The sequence below is a fragment of the Leptopilina heterotoma genome, unplaced genomic scaffold (assembly GCF_015476425.1).
Source record: "Leptopilina heterotoma isolate Lh14 unplaced genomic scaffold, ASM1547642v1 Lhet_294, whole genome shotgun sequence".
NCBI classification, from domain to species: domain Eukaryota; kingdom Metazoa; phylum Arthropoda; class Insecta; order Hymenoptera; family Figitidae; genus Leptopilina; species Leptopilina heterotoma.
The window spans coordinates 415,021-431,594 of NW_025110999.1; the positions used below are offsets into that span (position 1 = coordinate 415,021).

Below are 16,574 nucleotides of genomic sequence, written 5' to 3' on the forward strand. Positions count from 1 at the left end.
AAAGAGAGAGAGAGAGAGTGTGGCTTCGAGCTTTCGAAGCGATGGTGGGGGGAGGAGCTCCTACCTCTCCTGCGAAAGCTTTACAGCAGCGCGAGACGTACACTTCATTAGGCCACGCCCCCAGAAGGTTGTAATGTCCCGCCCATATTGACCCCCACCACTGTGACTGCGCCGCTCTACCGGTTGTGCTCGTCCGTAGTGGGGGAGCACCAGGAGGGGTGGAAGCCCGTTCGCGGAGGGGCGGGGAGCGAACAGTTCGGCAGCGCGACCCGACGTGGGCACTTCGCTGTCCGGCCTTTCTTCATTAAAATATTATCCGTACCCCGACGTATTCGTGGCCCGTGCACCAGATCGGTGCCAACCCTTAAAAAAAACCCAATTTGCGGTCAAAACTCGCTCGCTTTTTCCGAAGCTAAAAAAAATCCGCGAATTAAAAAAAAGTGCCAGGTATTTAAACAAAAAAACAAGTGACCCGAATTTTCATTAGTGAGTAGTGTGTGACTTTTGTGATAATAAAAGAATCCACTGGTCAAGAATTCGCGGTGTGACTTCCACAAAGGGCCAACCATCTGGAGTTTTTCCTTTTTTGTTTTTAATTTTTGCTCTTGACGCTGTATTGGATGTTAATTTTCGTGATACCCGAAAAAAAATAAATCAAGTGCCAGGAAATAAATATTATACAAGAACACCGTTTTTTCTTTAGCGGTTTTATATCACAGTGCCAAGAAGAGATAACAAAAAAAAGTACAGGGGTCATGCTGTGTGCTTGCTTCCTTACTACCTTTTAACTAAGGTCGAGGTCAGTGCGAAAATCCTGGGTATCCGAACCCAAGAGTAGACGTGCTTCTCAATAACAGTGTTCAAATACAGTGCATTCCTGCAACCAGGAAAAGTGGACGCTCCGGGATATGAACCCAGGTATGTGTCACTTGGTGAATTAGTGCGAGTGGAGTGTAAATTAGGAAACAAAAAAAAGAATTAGGCAGTGAATAAAAAACCATTCGCAAGGAAATAATTAACATGAATCGTGTCTAATAAAAATATTCGTTTCGAAAATAAAATTGAAGCACCGGAAAAAATTAAACACCGAAAACATGAAATATCGAAAAATTAGAACACCTCTTTCTTGAAAAAGAGAATTTTGGATCCTGGGGATTTTTATACCTTCGGTTGTTATTTTCTTCTACGGAAGACTCTTTGGAATTTTTGCTCCTCATCATTGGTGGTATTTTTTGGCAATTATCGAAAAGTTGCTACATTGAATACAGATATCAGATGTGTTGCAATGTGTTTTATCACAACTCTTCCGTAATAGTGATAAAAATAGTGATTGGTGCTTGACTTTGAAAAGTTAATTCCTTATCTTTGGATACCATTGCTCAGGGTACAATCATGTACACGATTGTTGGATTCTTCTATTCCTTGGATTGCTACTTCTAATTCAGAATTCTCTCAATTAGTTGTTTTTGTGTGTTTTCTATTTTTGTTGTTTCGTATTTTTGCATTTTGCAATCTGCATTTCGCAATTTGCATTTAGCATCGGGATTTTGTATTCTTAATTTCGCATCATCCTGGAAAGGAGAATTAAAAAAAGGATTTGGAACATTTGGTTCGAATCTTAATGTCCTGAAACATTGTCGAAGTAGGTTTTTTTCTGGACTTTGCTGTTTGTCTCGGTTTTTTTTCTCTGTAGTGATAATCTGTCGCAAATGGCCTTCGTGTGTCTATACACTTATGATCGATTCTCATCAGCTATCCACAAAACATAAGTCAAATGTCTTTAACTTCTATTAGACTTTCTCTTATAGTCCATTCCTCTGAACTTGTAAACCCTTTTTGTATTCTTAATGTCATTGGATGAAATTTTCATAATGTGTAAACTGGTCCTTCAATTTTGCAAATTGCACTTTCCGGTCTATAGAATGGAAGTTGTATGTCTTCCTTAGCCTTTATCTCTTGACTATATTTTTTTATTTTTCTAATTTCTTTGTATTTTTCTCATTTAACATCATTGTATTTTCGTTCTTTAACTTCTTTGTATTTTTGTCCTCTCTTACTTTTGTCTTTCCAACTTCTACCTTTGTTGTCCGCATCTTTATCCCTCTATCTTTTTAGGATTTTTCAAGAATAGTTCGGTACGTTTTTTTTTAGAAAAATCCGTATAGAACAACTTTAATTAATTTCTAAGTTTTTCCCAAAAAAGGAATCTGTGTATTCTATTGGGGAGGATTCTAGTAAAAAAGCATTACACTTGTGGCAAATGTGTTGAGAAAAATTCGAAAACCCAAAAAGAAGCAGATTTAAAGATGCTAAGAAACGAAAATCCGAATGCGCATCATCCTGATTTTTGTTCCTGAGGAATTAAATCTGTTTTGTCAAAAAGGAAAAAATTGAATAAAAGTTGGTTGTTACGATTGAGAAAAGTTTTCAAATAGTGAATTTGTTTTTCGAAAAAGAAAAGTGAAAAAACGATTACGAAACAATAGAAGGATGGTCGAATTTCGTTTGTTACTATCTTCAATTTTGTTGTTCCTTAAATATTTTTTACATTCTTTTAAGGGCATGGCAAAGTCGATGCGATTTTCCTATTAAAACTCAAAGTGGTAGATACACAAAAATAGAAGTTGCTGCAAAAGAGAAATAATTGAAAGAAGTGATTTTCTAATACGTCCCTTAAATTTACAATCTTCTTTTCAAGATTATTTTTTCCATTTCGGAAAGAACAATTTAAGTGCTCTTAGAATATAATAGACACGGCAATTGGCATCAAAAAGAGTGAATTTATTATTTAACATTGTGGTGTCATTTGAGGATTGTACATGATTATGAAGTTTATGAAAGATTTCGAAAGATTAAACACCTCGCTTTTGATATACTGCAACAAAGAAACAAGCTGTTGCAAACAAACAAATCTCAAAAATGTGGCTTAATTTTAAAAAATTCATTAACGAATGTCATATCAGGAATTCTTAAAAACGTTTACTTTGGCTAAACACCTAAACCATTTTACCTTCGAAGGATATTTTTTTATCAGATGATTCTCTGATGGGTCCGAGAGCTTTTAGAAAACGTTTCAGGTTACTTCTTATTTCAATGTTATCTCGCCGGTTGACATTTCTTTAAAACCTTATCTTGAGTTACCGTTGGCATTATGTCAGATCGGCTTGTTTGCCCTCCAAATAACTTTTCCATACATGTCCAATATATATTTTATCGATGACGAGTCTTTCTGATTTATCACACTCACACACACACACACATTATACTCGAAAAAAGAGTAAATTATACTTCTCTTTGTGTTGCATCATTATACATCTTCATTCACTAAAGTTCTTCATTAGTTTTCGTTTCTTTCATATTTGCTTTTTTGAGCAAAGTTCTTCAATAATTTCTTTATTAGATCAAATTCTTCATTAGATCAAAGTTCTTTAATCAAACTTTTTTCTAATTGAAAAATTTTACAATTTGAAAGTTGGAATTTTAATTGTTCGATTGGGAAAGTTGTGCAAATTTTAATCCGTGGATTAAAATAGTTCGGGTGTGAAATGTTGTAGTGCAAACAACAGTTGTATACATCTTGTGATGTATTATTGTTGATTGCTCGTCAATTTTTATATAGCGTTTGATGTGTTTTGAAAGGGAAGTTGTGGAAACGCGTGCGGCACGTGAGAATTTGATTTCGCTGATGATAACGGAACCCAGGCAAACTTCTTGATATTTAACGCGATATGGTGACGATTTAGATATCTCTCGTTTTTTTTTCGTTTACCAGCATACAACACTTCATGTGTTTTTGTGAGATGTATTCTCGATAATAAAGTTTCGGAAATATTGCCAGATAAATCAGCGTGACGTCATTTCGACATGTGTTGATAAATCTTTAGAGCGAAATTTTTTGCTAAATAAAGCTTTAAGCAAAATCTGAAAATATAGTTTATATCGAAAGTGTTTTATCCAAAGTGTCAATATGGAAATTTTCTTCTGCTCCAAAACTAATTTTTCATCATTATTTTCGAAGAAGAAAAAGATTTTGGTTGTACTTTGAGTAAAATATTTCTTTCTTTCTTTACTTTCTTGGTAAATTTTTTAGTAAGTTGAAAAGTTATGAATTTTGGATTTTTTTTGTTGGGTTCGCTTTTCTTCAAATATACATATAATTATTGTGGTGAGAGAGATTTTTGGTTCAAGTGGATGCTGCCTCGAAAGTGGCTGTTGGTATATAATCCGTCGGATCCCGCGCGTTGAAGTCTCCACTCGAGAGATGAATGTAGTGCTCTCAAAATTTTCGAGAACAATGTTTTATTAGACTCGTGAAAGTGTCAAAATTGCCGTTTCTTTTAAAAATCTATACAGCTAATTACTTTTCGCTAATTTTTTTTTAATCAAAAGTATAGTGAAATTTTACTTTTCGAAAATAATGAAACCAATGAAGATGAAATTTATTTAATATTAAAATTTATTATTCAAAGTGAAGAAGAATGAAATATTAAAAAGTAAAATATACAATATTAATATAACTATAAATATTAATATTAATATTTAATATAAATACTATTATTAATATTAATATAAATATTAATAAAATATCAATTTTTAATTATTATTGAATGTTGAAAATAAATCTAAACGATAATTCTAGATTATTGAGAATGTGTACATTGTAACGTAAAAGTAAACTCAAAAATACGAACACCTAGATCAATATTCTTGTTTTTGTACTTTTTATATTAATTACATTCTAAGAATTAAAAATTCGTAATTAATTCAAATTTTTAATAATATGTTTCCATCTGTGTCAAGTTTCATGACTGGAAAAAAATTATTATTAACGTTTGGAAAATAAATTGACTGTTATGCTTGGAAAATTTTCGTCATTCAGAATGAGCGGGGACTAAAATTTTTGTCAGTGTTTTATTCCAAGGAAGAATTAGTTTAATTTCTCTTTGTACGGCACTTTTTTTTAATTATCTCATTTTATACAATATTTTAAATATTTATTCTTTTATACAGAATACTTATGACATTTACTATATAATTTAATATTTTTAATATTATATTTTATAGAAAAATGAAATTTTTTATTTTATAAAAAAAGGGATTTTTTTTATTTTTAAGAAAAAAAAGCATATAAACGGGAGTAATAAATTTATATCTTTCTCCTTGGAAAAAAATTCTTTTTTTAATGAAAAACTTAATGATATTAAATTTATTTCATCTTCATTGCATATTCATCAAAACTAGTAAAAAATTATTTTTTAAGAATTAACTACCAGTTTAAATAACTTATTCGTAAGAAATCGCCCACATATATTAATTTACTATAATCCTTTAGCGCTTTCTCGCATAGAATCTTTTGAAAATATTTGACGTGTATATATTTAACACTTAAATAGAAAAATTTCCCGCACTACAATCAGAAGCAATTTAAATATACATTTTTATCGAAAAATTTTCATTTTCCATAATCATTTCCATGAAAATGTCTTTTTTTTTATTAGAAAAAATTATTTTCGAAAATTAACATTAACTTAGTATATAGATGAAATTTTATTGTAGTTTTAAATATTTTCTTTTCTACATAAAATTAAGTTGAGACTGAGTAAAAAAATGAATTTAAAAGCATCGCGTATTACGGATTAAAAATTCTCGAAAAGAATATTATAATTATTCTTTCGATACACCTCTCTCGCGTGTCTCTAATCTTCTTCATTGCGGTAAATTTGCATAAGATTTCGTTTAACTAACGTTAGGGGTTGATGGTTTAAAAAAAAAAAGTAAATAAATTTGCCTTAAGGGGATTTCTTTTGGGTTTATATTTACATGTATACTCTTAGGCGTCTATATATATTATAATGAAACTCCTTTCTAGGAGCGCGCGACGTGTCTATGAATGCCAGACGAGTTGACTACGTTAGGTGCCTTTCTGTCAACATAATGCAGTTTATTATCATAAACTATTATTGCAGCACGTGCGATCAAGTGCACGCGTTTGTAGACGCGCTACTTCCTCTGCGGTTCTTTTGCCCGTCAATATTCGCGTCAATTCCCTTCTTTTATGTGTGCACAGTTTGTGAAAACTGCGATTTTTCCAATCATATAGTGAGGAGATTTGCAATTTTTCATTTTTTACGCTATTTTACTTAAAAAATTATATATGAAGGTAAAATTTTTTCTCCTTGTCAATGTTTTCGAAAATTACAATTCGATTCAATTTTTATAAATTATAATAATTACTATAAATTAAAGGAAAGGTAAATTCCAAAATTTAGGTTAGATAAAAATTTTATTCGACATAATTAAAACTTTTATGTGAACCAAATAAAATTTATTTGAAACAAATAAAATGTCTAGTTGGCTCTGAGTCAAATATGTTTTCTCTATGAGTATGTATATGAATTATATAAATCTATAAAATATAAAATAGATAAATATATAATATATAAAATATATAAATCTAGAAAATATAAAATTGAAAAATATATAATTTATAAAATATAATTTATAAAATATATAAATCTATAAGATATAATTTATAAAATATATAAATCTAGAAAATATAAAATAGATAAATATATTAACAAAATATATTAAATCTATTAAATATAAAGAAATGTATAATATATATAATATAATATATATAATATATATAATATATTTATATGTATAATATACATAAAATATACAAATATGTAATATATAAATTTATCTATTTGGAAGTTGAATAATTATATCTTCATACATATATAAAATTAGAATTTTAAAAAGTCAAATAAAAAGTTTCGATGAAGAATTTAAAATATATATATTAATGACAATGTGGGTCTCAGTGCTTAAAAGATAAACAAAATTCTAAATTTTATTGATTTATTCCAGTGACATTTGCATAAATGTCGTTGAGTAGTAATTTTCCTTCTTGAATATTTATAAATTTAAATGTTCATAAAAAAAATTTGCTTCTTAATCATATATTGACAAATGACGAGCGAAATTGTCATACATATACGTATATATATTTACACTATTCACTTTATTGGTTCATTACTAATTGAATCAATTAATGATTTATCGATTTAGTATACACTATAATTAGGAATTAATTTGAAAAAATTTGAAAAATTAATTTGAAAAATTAATTTTAAGAATGAATTTCAAAAAATAGAATTTTTTATTCTTTATGAGTAAAATTTACAGAAATAAAAAGAAAGTAAATTTTACATTAGTGTGTATAGTAAATTTGACGTAAATAGTTTATAAATAGATTAATTTCTAATAAATATATGAATTCCAAAAAAAAATTATTCCAAATCATTCCAAAGGCATAAATTTAGAAACAGAATAAAAAATAAAAATACAAAAATAAATTTATAATAAATTGTTTACAAATAATAAATTTACGGTAAATAATAATTTATAAATTATAAATTAACAGTAAATAATTTAATTCATAGTAAATATAATTTATATAAAATAGAATGAATTTTGTTCGCTTTGATGAGAAATATTTATTGCATTTCCCGCGTCTATAAAGAAAATTGTATGATTTAATAAATGATTGAATAAGATATTTATTAATTCGGTGTGAGAAATGATCATGTAGTTAAAATTGGGAGAATAATAATATTTTATATTATAGGAAAAGAGGGGAAAGAGAAATATATGTGAGTTTTGATTGAGAGGAAAGTGTAAATGTTTTGTGTGAGTTTGTCGTGTAGGGCATCAACATTCACCGCCCACGCAGTTATACCTGGATTACCTGTAATATTCGTGTTGGGTCGAAATAAGCGGGGTCCGTCCAATTTTTGGAAGTTTCGTTACCCTAAATACCTGTACCCAGTAAGCAGCTTGTTCTTTACGAGCTGCCCGCAGTCGGTGGTATATCTATACGACTAGAATTCTATTTATATATTTATTATATAAATAAATATTTTATTTATTTATTTATAAATTATAATTTATAATTATTCATTTATAAATTATAATTTATATTTATTTTTATTTTATATTCTTTATTAATATATATAGTTTCTGCTTTTCGACTTTGAAGCACTTTCAGAATAATAATTTTAATAATAATTTTAATAATAATTTTAATAATGATTTTAATAATGATTTTAATAATGATTTTAATAATAATTTATTCGAATTTAAAAATATTAATAAATTAAACAAAATAAAAATAAATAACTGTATGTATAACTGACACGGCCTAGTGGCGTGGCATTAGGTGCCTTTATGTCGACACAATGCCGTTTATTATCATAATCTATTATCACGGCTTACACACAAAATGCGTACTTTTTCCTTAACGGTCCCTCCACTAAAACTCAACTACACACTATTCCATCTATTTATTGTCCATTACTGGTTACTCTATACGCGCAATTTTGCGTACATTAAAATCAAAAACATTATTTACTGCCCCATCTAGCGCACACACGCTGCCAATAACTGCACTTACTCTCCCAATATTTACTCTAAACTCTCATTATATCGGCGTAAAGCTACAAATTAGTTCGGTTCGTTTCTTCTAAAAAAAAGCACAAAACAAAAAAACGACATTTTATTATATTTTTCCTTTTCTCAAGTATGGTAAAAAACAGACCGCATAGTCGAGTATATAGTGATTTTTAATTACTCTCTAAATTTTAATTATAGTCAAAATTACTACATAACTTGAATTGGCGACTGACTTTTTTTTTTAGTATTTTTACTGTAAACAAAATTTAGACAGTATGAATAAGTTAAATTAATTTTTAGCTAAATGATATTTGGCTGAAACATGGAATTTATTTGCTGTAAATAAATATTATTTGATTCAAGATTAAATATTATTTGATTCAAGAATAAAAATTATTTGATTCAAGAATAAATATTATTTGACTCAAGAATGAATATTATTTGATTTAAGTAAATTATTTGCATCCTCTAACGAAGATGAATATAATTAGAAAAATAAATAATTTGTGTTATATAGTATATATAAAGAAAGTATAAAGAGCGATAAGTCATTTGTAATATTATTTTCATGAGCGCCATTAACGGTAGTGGTTTTTTTTTGTCTCTCCTTCTCTCTCGCTCTCTTTTCTCGTCTGACAGTAATTATAGAGTAGCGTTATAGTCGGCGATTAATTAAATGAGGTTGCTTCTCGAGTACAATGATGAGCGTTCTTATGTATATATATATGTACACATTTATACTGCGTCTTCTATGCTATATGGAAGACATTTTTCGGTGGCCAAATTATTAAAAAAGTTGACGGACAGCAAAGATGACGACGACTGCGATGATGCATTATGTGTCTGCTTCGGAAGGTGTTTATTTTATTTGATAATTACTATACAGGAGTTGAAATGTGGTCCGCAATTCTCGAAGGCTCCCGGTTATGATCATTAGTGCCTTAATTACATCTCCGAGACGATTATCGTATATACAGCATTCCGATTGCGGTCCTTTTTTTATTTCTGTATATTTATATATTTTTATACTTTTATATTTTATTTTTATATTTTATTTTCATATTTTATTTTTGTATTTTATATTTACATTTTTTATAAATTTAATATTCATATAGACAGTTTGTATATTCACAATTTTTCTTTATCAAAATTTGAGGCAAAAATGGAATATCAAATTTGAGGCGAAAAAGGAATCAAAATGTTATGCTTCGCAACACTTTTGATTCCTTTTTCGCCTCAAATTTGATATTCTTAGAAATGTAGGTTATAGTAAAACAAAATTACTTGAAAATATTCATGGGAATTAATAAAAATTAATTTCAAATACAAATTCCCGTTTCAACACAAACGGAACCAAAAAAAGGGAGCATAGTTCTTATATATAGATTTAGGGGATTAATCTTCTGCCTCCCTTCCTGCTATAATTGAGTGTCCAATGCATCATAATCTGCAACATTGTCCTTTTCCTATATAGAAATTTAGGGATCTTAAATTTATATCGTTCGTAATTTATCCGTTAGGATGTGTATGTAAAGAAATTGATTTTCCTTTTCGGAAATAGCGTGTGAAATTAGTGGCCAGGTGGGAAAATGATGTTGATCCACTTTGAGATTATGTAATAGATTATGTTCTAACAAATTTTCTACGGATGGTATCATTTCCTAATGTTGGCATAAATGATACAATGATATTAGTATATGGATGCTAATTTTTAGTGTAATTTTTATAATTTTTATTGTAATATAATTTTTATTTTAATATAGTTTTTATTATAATATAATTTTTATTATAATATAACTTTTATTATAATACAATTTTTATTATAATAGAATTTTTATTACACTCTCTAAATTTAAATTAGTAAAAATGTTTACTAATTCAAATTAGTGACTGACTTTTTGCTTTTTAATTAGTGAAGTTTACAAATAATTTAGTAAACATTACTATTTACTAGTAAAATTTACTAATTCAAAAGCAAAAAGTCAGTCACTAATTCAAATTAGTAAACATTTTTACTAATTCAAATTTAGAGAGCAATCTAATTTTTTTTAATGACAATTTTAAAATAAATACTAATGTTACTATAGATGATAATTAATGTTGAGTTAATTTAGTCTTTTAGAAAGCTAATAATGTTAGTAGAGCTGCTACTGTTCAGAGATAAATACAATTTTTTTCCTTGATGCCTAAAGGTTAATGCGTTAATTATGATTGATAAAAGCAAAACTCGACTTAAAAATTGAATATAAATAATAATTATTTGGATGAAAATGTTTATTTGGCCCAAATACGTTCTTTTAGTTAAAAAAAAAGAAAATTGTAAAAAGCAAATTTTAGTAATTAGTATAGTTAATAATGGACAAAATCTAGTATAGGAACTGTACAGTATAAATTATATAATAAATTACACTAAATTTTATAGTAATTCAATATTTTAAATTTTACGGTAAATTATATAGTAATTTACAGCACATTTAGTAAATTTTGTAGAAATTTTTCATATTTAGTCAAATTTACAGTCAGTTATAGTAAATTTTATAGTAATTTGACATATTTAGTCAAGTTTACAGTAAATTATAGTAAATTTTATAGTAATTTTCGGTATTTAGTCAATTCTACAGTAATTTACCATGTTTAGTAAATTTTACAGTAATTGACCGCGTATTCAGTAAATTTTCGGTATTTAGTCAATTTTACAGTAATTTACCATATTTAATCAATTTTATAGTAATTCACCGCATATTTAGTAAATTTTACCGTAATTTACTATATTTAGTAAATTTTACAGTAATTTTCGGTATTTAGTCAATTTTAAGGTGATTTACCACATTTAATAAATTTTACAGTAATTGACCGCATATTTTGTAAGTTTTACCGTAATAGACCATATTTAGTAAATTTTACAGTAATTGACTGTATATTCAGTAAATTTTTACGTAATTTTCGGTTTTTAGTCAATTTTAAGGTAATTTACCACATTTAATAAATTTTACAGTAATTTACCACATATTTAGTAAATTTTACCGTAATTGACCATATTTAGTAAATTTTACAGTAATTGACTGTATATTCAGTAAATTTTACCGTAATTTTTGGTATTTCGTCAATTTTACAGTAATTTACCAAATTTAGTAAATTTTACAGTAAATAACATTAATGCTAATAAACAAATATTATTTATCAACATAAAATATTACATACGCGTTGAATTTGATCGGATTTATATAGAAAGCATCGATTACCAGTTAAAATGCAGAAAAAATATAAGACTGTAATTTACATTTATAAACTCTACGCTCTCAACATTTTCCGGAATCGAGCAATTTTTTTTTATTCTTCTTTTATTACATTATTAGCTCCTATTGTCGATGATTCTTGTATATATATACTCTATACTGGAGTCTTCAATCCGTTTTCAATGATCGCTCAACCGAGAAAGAGAGTCCCTTGGTTTTTTTTATATATATATAAACTAGTCGTCAGTATCTAACCTTCCCTTCGTCGTTTCTCCTACTTCCTTCGTTTCAACTAATTAAGTCTGGGAAACAAGTCAGACTTCATTTACCTCACTAGCTTCTTTTTTTTTTTTTTTTGAGAAACAAAAAAAGAAATTAGAAACCTGATCTAAAATGCAGAATTTGATATTTTGTATATGAAACAACAAAAATTTGAAATGAAATAATGTAAAAATAAAAATAGATGGTTAGTTAAAAAGAAAAGACATTAAAAAAAAAGAAGTTTTAATTAGTATTCTAAAAGAAACATATTGTGAATAATGTTTTGTGATGAGAATTCCTTGTTAGAGTTTTAAAAATAAGACGTGTGGTAAATAAGAATGACAAACTTTTTAATTCCAATTTTGAGGACATAATGGCGTAAGGCGCGCATATATTCCATATAAGTTAACAGCAAATTTTCTATTATAAATTTTTACTTCTTTTATTATTAAAAGAGTGGATAATTTTATTAATAATAAATTATTTTTATGTGACAAGAAATTAACTGTTGTTGCGGGATTTGTTTTTTATTTTGTTTTTTGAGGGGAAGGGATAAATTTTAGTTTCCTGGAGAGCTATTAATAGAGTTATATGAGCGTTGTTGGGTCACACCAGCAGCATTAATCGGTGCGTGCGTGGCATAGAAACAATATTTTATGCGCCGACGACAATAGCGAACCCCGAAGGTAGAAATCTTTCTCCTCTTTAAATTTTTTTTTTTTTTACTCGTCCCTCTGCTACAGAACCAGCAAGAAAAATTTTTTCAACTATACCAAGCGTCGCTTTTTTGGAACTCTAGTTTCTAAAGATCATTTTTCTAAATAGTAGCAAATTTTTTAATAATTCATAATTTACATAGTTATAATTTTTTTCACAATTAAAAATTTTTCATTTTCTTAACAACTGAGAATTAAAATTAAAATCTATTTTTTTCGAAATATTTTTAGGAAAAGTCACAAAATGTTATCAATTTTGCCTTCCACGCATCGTTTTACGATGCTGGGAAACACGATTTTACATTGGGTTATTGTTGTGTATACAATGTTTGAAATCGTTTGCTGTACACAATCGTGTAAATGCAAACTTACATTGTCGTCGGGGCTTTCTCGCAATTACTCGAGGGTTTTTTTACGAGCCTCTAACTCGTATATCTACATTCCTGCTATCGGAAAAATTAACAGAGAGACATGTGATTAGAAAATTGTTCCTTTTGCATATATCTGCCTGGTGAAGAAAAAAAAAGAAATTCACTTCGATATTATTTCACCTAGGAAATACTTTCTTGAATATTTATACAATTCAAAATAAACCGTAAAGAAAAAAGATTATTAATAATGATTCTTGAATAAATTTACAAAAATTAGGAAATAAAAAACAATAGTTTTTAATTCTTGAATAAATTTAACTGTCGTTTTTCATTTCCTATTTTATAAATTTATTCAAGTAGTTAGTAGCAATTGTCGCTTTTGGCTGTATAGTATAAAATTTACTATACTCTTATTTTGTATTTTAAATTCAGAAAAATTTCTGCAATTTTTTGGTATTTTTAATTCACTAGCTTTTTGTAATTTTAATGTCCTGGTAGTTAATGCAAAAAGCATTTTTGAAAAGACACTAACGAATTATTTTTCATTCACATAATATACCTCCGATAATACCCATTGATACATACTCAATCCTGTTATAGTGGTAATTTCTATCTGTACATTGTAATCGAAAAAATACGCTATAAACATTTATTAAATTTTGTGTGTAGGCAAAGAAATCGGATATAGTTCGCCTGACGAATGTACAAGTCGAACCGATAAGCTCGTTGCAAATTAATCCCAACGTCTAACGATTCAACTTATTTGAATATCCTTCCCCCTCCTCGCCTCTTTTCCTCTATCTTCTTTTTTTTTTTTGCAAAAAGTACACCTCACGATTTTAATCTCTAATAATCCTACGAGTCCTTTTCTGTATAGTCAATCATTTTTTTTTTATTTTGTATGTTATTTTGTATTCTTTGACAATGGATTCGTGATTGTGGATTAGGAAACTTACTTCTGAAAACAAAAGATTAGAGAATGTTCCCTGTAAATGAGGTTCAGATATATAAACGATTTTTTTTTTTTTACTTTCGGTAATGGAATACATCTGTGGGCGTGGATGAGATGAAGGTATATGATTCGACTAATATTGAGAGATGAATATAAAACAGGTGATTCAGAAAAAAATTTGAAAAAAAGAGAGGAGGGGGAAGTAGAGTCACACCTGAATTAGTACACTCGCTTTTTGTTTCCTGTATTTTTCATTGAGTAATTGTTCATTTCCGTTTTTTTTCTATATACACAGAGAAATCTAATTCGTTGATAAAAAAATAGAAAATTTAAAAGAAAAATGTTACTGATGGAAAATAAATTTTTACGAGCCCACGAAAAAAAGAAAAGGGTAAATTTACATATACATATGTATAAATAAGTATTGACGACAATAAACAGGGAGTAAAAATGTAAGTTTTACAACTCGATATAAAAATCCAACAACTCTCGCACCGCAGTGCCAAAAAATTCTCCACTAACAATTTTACAGCGCGTCAAGTTCGTCGTCTCGTGGAGAAAAAAAATCTGATCCTGGCTACCGGTTGCGGTCGAATGTTATTAGGCTTTGGAGACCCTCTTTTTTTTTTTCTTTTTTTTGTCTATATATACACAGGGACATTAAAAAAACGTGTCTTCGCTCCATTCATGCGTGGTCTACGTTTTCGCGTCTACTGCGCGAGTCGGCGATAGAATTTCTCTAGGATATTCGATGCCTTAAACGGTGCAAAAAAAAAAAATAAAAAAATGTTTAGGGCGCAAAAATATATTGGACAAAGTTTCAGGTCGTGGCCCCGTTCGGCGTGTCAGTTTAGTGTATATATAACCCTGGCAAAAAGGGGGAGAGTGTGGTGTAGATGAGATCGGAGATAAGATGCGACCATTGGTCTTTTTTGATTTTTGTTTGTTTTTTAACTATAGCATCAGCTTTTCTTCGACTTTATCTTATATTGAACGCAACTCTTTTCCAGCTAACGATGTTCTTTTAAATTCGCCGAGACTTTTTTTTCCCGATGTTTTGTCGGCATTTTTTTTTTTTGAATTTTTAGCAAAAGCGTGTGGAAATTTTGACAACACAATTTTCTTAATAGTATCAAATTGATCAAAATCTGGATTAATTTTTTAGATCCACATTTTTGGTATCAATTTGTTGCAATTTCATACATTTTTGGATAAAAACGCAGAGACTTGCAAAAAAAAAAATGGAAAAGAATCACGAGGATAAAAATTAGTTACAATAATAAATAATTATGATTCAAATTGGAAATTTTTTTTTCGAAATAGAGACAGCAGAGAGAGAAAAAGCTAAAAGTTCGAAGACGATATTGACCCTCAAGTATATATGCGGTGACTTAATGGTGCGTAGTGGCGTCTTTAAAATTTTGCGTGGGCGCGCTCGCCACTCCTCGCATATATTTCGCGCCTCACATCATTAAACCGATATCCAAATGACTGCAAGACTTGCTTCAAACCTCGAAGAGAAATTTTTGTGTTTCACTTCTCTTATTGAAATTTCCCTTACACTTAATTGAAAACCGATCATTTTTTACAATTTCAATTTTATTTAAATTCTAATCATTAAAAGGCAAAATGCTTCTTCTGAAAATTTATTTTTTAAAATAATTTCATAGCAAAAATCATTGTTTTTGTTTTGTTACAAAAGGCATTTAATAAAATGAGAATAATAAATAAAAAATAAAAAAAGAAATATAAATAAAATAGAAAAAAAGAAATGAAATAAAAAAAAGAAATAAAATAAAAAAAAAGAAATAAAAATAAAATAGAAAAAGAAGTAAAAATAAAATCAAAGAAGAAATAAAGAAAATAAGAAGCAGTTTTGTCTGGAGTATTAATATAATTATGTTATTGACGTGGATTAGCGGGGAGTATGGAAAAAAAGAAGATAAATTGAAATATTGAGGACGGGACAAAATGTTTTTGCATCCCTTAGAAAATGGTGGAGTGTATTGGAGTCGGAGTGACGTGTGCGAGTTATCGATAGCCTTGAGGTGTCTGTCGGTGATTTAAAAGACGAGCTTGCAACGTGTCGCCGGTATGCCGATTGCGAGGTGAGGGCCTCGGACTAGTTTTTTGCCCGTGGGGCAAAATGCCCTCTTTGCAGCCAATCACAGCATCCTAGAGCGTCACCGCGAGCGCGGAATGCGATCCTCCGATTCCTCTTTAAATACATACACACACAGACATTTAAAATACTTTAATACTAATTCTCAATTATTTAAAATTAAATTTTCGACTTTATATTCACTTTGTATTCATTCATTTTATAAAACACAATTTATATAATTATTAAATAATAATAATTTATAATAATTATTTATTTAATTATTTATTTAATAATTTATCTAATTATTTATTTAATAAAATGGCTATTATTAAATTATTTATTTAATAATAAAATAGCTATTAGTAAATTATTCATTTAATAATAAAATTATTATTAAATTACTTATTTAGTAATAAAATTGCTAGGAGTCAATAGGTCACAAAAAAAGATCTTTTGTTTATTAAATTAATTAATTTA

At 28.3% G+C, this 16,574-nt stretch overlaps 1 protein-coding gene across 4 annotated transcripts in view; it reads left to right on the forward strand.

Moving 5' to 3' along the window:
- The first annotated feature begins 244 nt into the window (after window positions 1-244).
- Window positions 245-16,574, forward strand: part of LOC122504382 (zinc finger homeobox protein 4) — a 221,936-nt gene continuing 205,606 nt past the window's right edge. For all 4 annotated transcript variants that reach the window (XM_043615479.1, XM_043615480.1, XM_043615481.1 and 1 more), the window contains exon 1: window positions 245-918. The gene's annotated coding sequence lies outside the window, so the exon portion shown is untranslated. The remainder of the gene's footprint in view (window positions 919-16,574) is intronic.